Source organism: Nuphar pumila, chromosome 8 (assembly GCF_984573655.1).
Source record: "Nuphar pumila chromosome 8, dmNupPumi1.hap1.1, whole genome shotgun sequence".
Classification (NCBI taxonomy): domain Eukaryota; kingdom Viridiplantae; phylum Streptophyta; class Magnoliopsida; order Nymphaeales; family Nymphaeaceae; genus Nuphar; species Nuphar pumila.
In genome coordinates this window covers 36,194,414-36,203,229 of record NC_143256.1, presented here as the reverse complement: position 1 = coordinate 36,203,229, position 8,816 = coordinate 36,194,414, and positions in this window count along the sequence as shown.

Below are 8,816 nucleotides of genomic sequence, written 5' to 3'. Positions count from 1 at the left end.
CAGCTGCTGCACGAGCTGGGCTGAAGAACAGGATGGGAAATGATGGGCAGCAACCGGCTGGAGGTGGAAGATGATGCAGGAATGGACGTCTTGCTGAATGATGTCTCCTTTTGCAGGTGGGCTGAAGAAGATGAAGACTTGGCTGGGCTGCGGCTGAAGATGGGCTGAAGGAAAAACCACCAAAACCTGTTGCTTCCTCTGCTGCTGGAAAGAAACCTCCTGCGAAAACCCAAGAAGACAAGAAAATCATGATTTTTCCCCTTCAATCGGTCCAGGCCCCCCTTTTTAAAGATTTTCCTTCTCTTTCAAAAGATCCAGCTTCCTTTCCCCTTTGAAAATCCGTTACCTTCGTTGAAATTTTTTTTAAAACCGTAGCTTTAAAGGTAGCCGTTTTCAAAAGGGTGCCTCCTGCCTTTTTTCAAAAAAATGTGCTTTATTTACCTAAGTTTTGGGTAAAATGATTTTTTTTTGAAAATATGGCTGTGGCGCCGTTTCCTTTTACAATTTTAAGTAAGCAAATTAATAAAAGAAATAAAATAAATAAAATAAATAGAATAAAGAAAAAATGAATAATGAAATAAATGAGAGGCTTTTATGGAAATGCCACCTCAATCCACTTTTAAAATCCTTTTGAAAATAAAGTTTTTTTTTTTTTTTTGCAAGTCTTTTATTTTCAATTGAGGTGCCACATGTGTGTGGGCCCACTAACTAAGATAGATAAATATTGAGGAATTAAAAAGAAAAATTTGCAAATTGGTATGAACTTCGGGTGGGTCCCGCTTGAGAATAAACAACTTACCTGAGATTCTGAGTATGATGCTAGTTCAAAGGCGGGTCCCGCTCCATTTATTTGAAAATATGAGATAAAACATTATTTGTTTTCAAGAATTTGGAAAATTTAAGGCAAAAATATGGATAAAAGTAAAAAAAAATTGTAAAGAGATTTAAAATCTTTTGCAAAAAGTTTTGAGATAAAATCTTTACAATCAATATCCAAATATCCAGATTGTTTTTCTTGAGAAAATTTTTGTAATTCAAAGTCATGGGGTAAAATGGGAAAATTTGGTAATTTTGAATACCCATGGTTTTAAAAATCAATTTAAAAAAGTTTAAAAATCAAATCTGGATGGACAATTTTGAAAATCAAAAGTTCTGGATCTCAAACTGACATGCTATGCAGTGAAATGATGCAATGCTATGCAAAGACATGTTCTATGAAATGTCACTCTGAGCTCGGACTTGGAAATTCTAGCTTTTTGTCCAGAAAAAGGATTTTGAAATTTTGCAATTTGAAGATGTCTCTGAACCTAAATATAGAAATTTTGAGGCTCAAGAATAAAATTTTGGACTTTCTGCAAGGTTCAATCTCAGAAAATGACCATTTTTCCCTTCATTGCTTCTGAAGAACTGAAATATGATGATTGAGGGCGATGTAAGTGAGGTGAGTGAAAATTTGGGGTGTTTACATTCCCACATGCATTTTCCTAAGCCATGATGTCTCTATCTCACTTTGACTAATGGGATGATCTTGTTTTGCATCACCCGCTCACTGCGATTTATGATTTCGACTGATCTCTCTTCTATGGTCAGATCTTCTTGCACACTGATGTCCTCAAACTGAATCACGTGTGACAGATCTTGAATGTATTTCCTCAACATCGATACATGAAATACATTATGGATCTTGGCAAGTTGAGATGGTAGTTTAACTCGATAAGCAGTTTCGTTGATCCGTTCCAATATCGGGAAAGGTCCGACGTCTCTAGGACTCAACTTTCTCTTTCTTCCAAACCTGAAAACGCTCTTGGTCGGAGATACTTTGACAAACACTACATCTCCCAGTTCGAAACTAAGCTCTCTGCGTTGCTGATCCGTATAGCTTTCCTATCGACTCTGTGCTGCTTTAAGTCAATCTCGTATCTTCTGTATTTGCTCTGTGTAATGCTGAAGCACCATTGGCGACTCGACTGTTCTTTCGCCAACTTCATCCCAATATACTGGTGACCTACAAAGGCACCCATACAGTGATTCGAAAGGAGCCATGCCAATACTTGCATGGTAGCTATTGTTGTAGGCGAATTCTGCTAGTACCATGTGAGTGTCCCATTCGCCTTTCCACTCTAGCATACAGGCACGTAGCATGTCCTCCAGTGTCTGTATGGTTCTTTCTGACTGTCCGTTGGTTTGTGGATTGAAGGCAGTACTGAATTTCAACTTGGTTTCTAATGCCTTTTGTAACTGCTCCCATAGTCAAGAGGTAAACTGAGGGTCTCTGTCATAAATGATCGAGACTGGCACCCCATGTAGTCGTACTATCTCCTGGATATACAGGTCGGTCAGGCTCTCCAATGACTGACCCTTCCTCATTGGTAGGAAGTGTGTCGACTTAGTGAGACAGTCAACCACTACCCAAATAGAGTCATGGTTCTTTCGGGTTCATGGTAACCCCATCACGAAATCCATCGTGATATGCTCCCATTTTCATTGAGAAATTTTCATCAGTTGTATCGTTCCTCCTGGCCTTTGATGCTCAATCTTGATTTGTTGACACGTCAAACACTTTGCGACGTATCTTGCAACATCACGCTTCATACCATTCCACCAGTACCTGTATTGTAGATATTTGAACATCTTGGTACTGCCCGAGTGAATGGTATACTACTCTTATGTGCCTCTGCCAATAACTCTTCTCTGGTCTCTGGATCACTTGGCACCCATAGTTGATCCTTAAACCATATGCTTCCATCTTCTTTACGCTGGAAAACAATGTCTTCTTACAATGTCAATGCATTCATCTTTCTGTACTGCAAGTCTTCTTTTTGCTTAATCATGATCTGCTCTCGCAGTTCCGATCGTACCGTCAGGCTAGACAGTCTAAGTACGCCTTGATCATCGGAGAAAGCTCTTGTTGTCGCGAAATTTTTCCCCCGTCTTCCCTTCCTTGCGGAAGAGAAAGAGGGAAATGCTTTCGCGCTTCAAACTTGACCGGATTTTGGAAAAATGTTTTGAAATACTCGCCTCCGTTTTGAAAATTACGGGAAAATCCATGGGATGGGGCTCGACCTGTCAGTACGAGGTTCAACCGTTCCTGCCGCCTTTAATAGGGGTAATCGAACCAAGGACCAAAATTGTGCTTGACTTAGTTAAATCATTAAAATCATGTTCTATCCTAAATGCACAGAGAATTCAGGCATGTGCTATGAGATTTTGGAAAATGCAACTTGGGAAAACATGATGTATGCTTGGAAAATATTTGAAGTTGAAAAGAATCTCTCAGGAAAAGGATGAAAGTCAATTTCTCAGGAAACTCAAATGAAAGGGGTTTTCAAATCACAAGAAAGTTCATAAAGGTGTGGAAAAATCAGAAATAGTTGAAAATCTTGGGAAAATAGAAGTGATTCTTGAGAAAAGGGTGAACCTTTGAAAAGGGAAATACTTCTTAGAAAAACTTGGACTTTGAGAGTTTTCTTAGGAAAATGATGGAAATTCATTGGAAATCCCTTGTGGAAAAGGAAAATTGAAACTTGGGAAGTTGAAAACTTGAGAATCTTAACCTTGAAATACTTGGAAATCGATTTTGACTTTGAGAAAGATGAGAGACTTCTCTTGAAAATCTTGGGAAAATGACCTTTTCCCATGGAAAACTGTGGAGAACTTGACTTGAGAAAACTGATTTTGAAAGATTCTTAGAGTTTCTTGAGAAATCGATTTCTTGAGAATGAAGTTTTCTTAAGAAAATCATGGGAAAACCAAGGATTTCATGATGCAAATGAATGAATGAATGCACTTTGAAAAGATTTTCTAAGGAATTTGTTTGAAAATGTGTATTAAGTCAAAGTAAATCCTTCACATATTCTGACTGTGGCCATGAATATGTTCCGAGTTTAATTGATTTAATGCACAAGATTTTGAAAACATTGGAAATATGATGTGCATTTTCAAGATAGCCTAAGAGTGTAGGCTCAATGTGACTAGTAGAAAGATGATGGATCTGGGTCTCGTCCATATTCCGACTAGGGCCGTAAATATGGATTCCACCGAGTTCATCAACTCCCTAAGAGTTGGTGCACGTGTCATTCGTGAACATCCATAGTGCTTTTGAAATAACAATGCATGAATCATATAAGCAGGATATTGCATAAATTCAAACTATATGATATGCATCCTAGTCTAAGCAGGAAATTGAAATCTTATTCCAAAATTTACATTATTACATCACTAAGTAAATGAAATAAATGGAAATTTGCAGACTTCAGCTCCTTCTTTTGAATGTCCCTGCCAAATCTTGAAATAAGGTTAGCTTAAATATGTGGGTTTTTCCAAGATTTTCCAATAATATTATGAAATTATTGGATTTAATTGGATATAAACCCTATTCTCATGCTTCCTTGATATTTGAAATGATGAAAATTCAAGAAATTCGGTGGAAAATAGTTTGAAATTCGGAATTGGGGTCAAAATGACCAAAATACCCCTAAAATTAAAGTTATACCTTTAAAATTAGGGTTTTTGAAGGAAATTTTGATAAAATTGAGATTTTGAAATTCAAATTGAATCAAATGATGATAAAATGCAGTAAAAGATGCTGCTAAACACATTAGGACTGTAAAATAAGAATTTGGTATTTTGCAATTTATCCAAAATAACGAATTTCGCTTGTTTTTCTCTTGGATCCGGGTCCTACGGGACCCTGTTTTGGTATTACGGGTAATCCGAACCTCAAATCGATTCCAAATTGCACCAAATTCGGTATGACGTATCTACTTACTCTGATAAACAGCCTAGAATGCTAAAAATCACGAAATGATATGATTTAAATGCTAAAATTTAAAGAAAGTTCTAAAATGGTGGATTTTGCCTATGGATCAGAACCAAATGCAATGCTTAACATGATAGTGCAAGATTTACACCATGAAAACTTATGATATTTTTCAGACTGTTAAAGGACCCGAAATGGAACATTTTTGGTTTTTACAGCCTCGGGATTTGAGCCATGGTGAGTTCAGAAACAGGGATTTAGTTCTGACAGAGGTAAAATCACACTAATCTGATGTAAAACATTACAAAAATATAAAACAGCCATGGAAATTTATGAAATTAATCAAAGCTACTCATGACACCTACATGAACATCTTTTATGTTTAGAACTTTGGCATTTGATCAGCGGAAACATGGATAAAAATATAACTTTTTGTTCCTAAATTGACAGAACAGACAAATGTAGCAAAACAGAGGACTGAAAAGAAAAATCCGAAGTAGGTATTAACACTGTTCTAAAAATCACAGGCTTTCAGATGAAAACAGAAGACACCTCGGACATAACTTTCACTTTTTACAGTTTTAGATTTGGAGCAACACACAAAGATAACCCATCGACCTAAGTCGATCCAAAATCTCAGAGGCCCAAATCAGGCTCTGACACGTGTCCCGAACTCTCGGATTTTTGTCAGACATAAACCAAAATCAGAAAAATCTGAAAAAATCAGGTTAAAACCTAGACATTCTCTCGAGTTCATAACATCTTTCGGATCGAAAATCGGATATCACATAAGGGCGATCTCGATTTTACAAGTCGGCAAATGATTTTCAAAACGCATCACGGGTAACAAAACCCAACTTTCCATTTTGAATGTTTACCATAGTAAACAAATTCAAATGCCTTCGAAATTTTGGCACAATTCTAGGAACACTTAAGGGCAAATTCTGTGATTTTTTGGGGATTTTTAAATAAAAATAAATGCATGAAATGACGTGTGGACTGACTAACAAAAACAGAGACCTACTGAAAATAAGCAAAATTGAAATGGACGCTAAATTAATCCTAATTAATTCATGAAATGTGCTAAATGAATGAAATAAAATGCAAATTAAACCTAGATAACTATATGAATGTTAAAAATCATCAAGAAAGCATAATTAAACATTTTTTATATATGTCGTTTTATGATAATAGCTCAATCCATCTCTCGGATGAGCTCTTTCTTCAAACGACTCCCGAAACGAATTATGGCATCAAATCAAGGGGAAAAGAAGTTCACCTTGCTTTGTTACGCAGCGTAGAAGCTCTTGAAAGGGGCGGCTATCACTAGCTTCCTTCGTCCTTCGCTCCGGGCTTCGGATGGTTCACCAAAATTGACCTATGCTTGAATCGAATTGGCCACTGCACGAACTTTACTCCACCTTCTCCAATGAGCTAAAGGGGCGTGATTTCCAAAGTTCAAAATCAGACTTTTAGGAAGGCTAGGTCGAATTTCAAGTTCACCAAAATGGTCTCCCTATGCTGGGCGTGGAGCCTTGTTTTTATAGATTTTCTGAAAAATTTTGAATTTCAAACAGGCTCAATCTGAGCCCTCCATGTGGTGCCATCTCAGGGGTGCTATTTTGATTTTTGAAAAATAAAAAAAATAAGATTTTTGTGGGTGAGACACCTCAGCAGGATTTGAAATTTTTCAAAATTTGGTTTGCTTGATTTTCTCTGCAGGAAGCTCCCAGATGGCGCCACCTCAAAGGGTGCTCTCTTGGAGTTTGAAATTCAAAATTGCTTTTTATAGGGAGTCCTCAGGTGGCGCCACCTCATGGTGGGCTACTTTTATTAAAAATAAATAAAAAATAAAATTTGAAGCCAAGTGGGACTCTGGATTGGCGCCACCTCAAAAGGTGTTATGAGGTGTAAAGTTGGAAGCAGTAGGAGCAAGCCATGTGGCGCCATCTCTGGAGGTGCTTGACATGTGTCAGAGGGATAGGAGTGGAGGAAGCAGACTGTGCCACCTCAGAAGAGTTCAAATTCTAGTTTTCTGCAAGAAATGAGAGGCTGACATGTGGCATTTTCTCAGAGTGGCTCCTACGATGCCATGTGGCAGGAGAACATGAAGGGAGGAAGCAAAATGTGCCACCTCATAGGGGGGGGGGGGTTCTACTTTTTCTGATGCAGAGAGGTCTGGATATGTGGCGGACAAGTGTCAGCTGTCTGGAGAGGCCTTCTCAAATGACGCCACCTCAGAGGAGAATTTGAATTTCAAATGGAGGTTGGCCCTGGAGGAATGGAGGACGGACATGTGGCGCCACCTCAGGGTGGCTCCTACAATGCCATGTGGCAAGAGGGAGGAAAAGGAGGGAAGGGACATGTGGCACCCTCATAGGCCATTTGGAAAAATCAGAGCTCTCGATTTGCGCCACCTAGGAGGAGATTTGAATATTTGAATGGTTTGCTTTTTCTGAAGAAAGCCAGGAGTGACATGTGTTTCCTACTTTTCTGAAAAGAGTAGGGAGAAGACATGTGTCCTCTACTTTTTTCTGAAGGAGGTAAAAGGAGACATGTGTCACCTGCTTTTTCTGAAAGAAGCAGAGAATGACACGTGGCAGAGGGGAGAGAAGGAGGGCCAAGCCATGTGGCGCCATCTCAGACAACATGGAAAAGTTGAAGTTCAGGATCTGCGCCACTTATGAGGAGATTTGAATGTTTAAATTCTAGTTTTTCTGGAGAAAGCAGGAAATGACACATGGCATTTGCTTTTTCTGAGAAGAGCAGAGACTGACATGTGTCCTCTGCAGGAGATACACTCCAAATGGCGCCACCTCAGAGGAGACAAGCTCCACTTTTTCTAGACAGGACAACCTATGACACTTGGCATCTCCTGGTAATCTTGGAATGACACATGGCGCAGGATGGATAGGGTGACACATGGTAGATAAATGGGATGACATGTGGCGGCTTCTTAGGGTAGCCCCACACTGACACTTGGCATGAAAATGGGAGGAGAGAGAAAAGACAAGTGGCACCAATCCAGGGGACAAGGCTCCTATATTTTTGGGTTTTTCAAAATTCAAATTTTCAAAAGAAAAGCTTGTGTGACACCACCTTAATGTGGGTCCCACATTGCTTCTTTACTGAAATAAGGATAAAACAACAACTTCTTTTTAGAATTTTCATAAAATCTGGACTAATTGGTAAAACAGGAATTTTTGGAAAGAGTTGGCCCCTGTAGGGAAATTTTGTAAAAGGAAGATATTTGAAATTGTCAAAAGGGCAAAATCTGAGGTGAAGTGGCTGAAATCCATATTGAAAACTATCCAGATCGTTTTCCTGAGAAAATATTTTGAAATTCAGAGTCCTGGGGGTAAAATGGGAAGAATTGATAATTTTGAAGACCCAGGGTTTTGAAATCAATTTTGAAATCAATTTTGAAATCAATTTTGAAAAGAGTTGGAATTCTAATCTGGATTGAAAATTTTGAAATCAAGAGTTCTGGACCTCGAAATGACATGCTGTGCAGTGCAGTGATTTGAAATGCTCATGCAATGATATGCAATGGCATGTCTTATGCAATAGAATCTTGAACCAAGACTGTGGAGATGTCTGTCTCTTGTCAGGAGTAAAATTTTGAACATCTGAGGTAAAAATAGAGAAATTTTGAGAGTTGCAGATGAAATTTAGACTTTTGCAAGGTCCGGGCTCAGAAAATGACCATTTTGCCCTCCAGCGATTTCAGAGACTGGATGATGATACTTGGTGGAAATGTTGGGGGAGGTGAGTGAAAATTTGGGGTGTTTACAGATGCCCCTCTTTGCTACTAAGCCGGCTCATGGCCGAGCTTAGTGGCAAAGAAAAACACACCAAATTTGGGCTATATAAAAAATGCCCCAGCTAGAAGGATCTGACTGGGTGTGAAGAAATTAGCCCGAGGAAGATGGTAGATATGAAGCGAAGAATGGAGAGGAAAGACTCACTCTGTGAGAGTGAAATTCAGGTTTATGCCCTTGACCTGGATGGGACAAAATACCTCGTATGGAACGAAGCTCAGGTTTGACCCTTAACC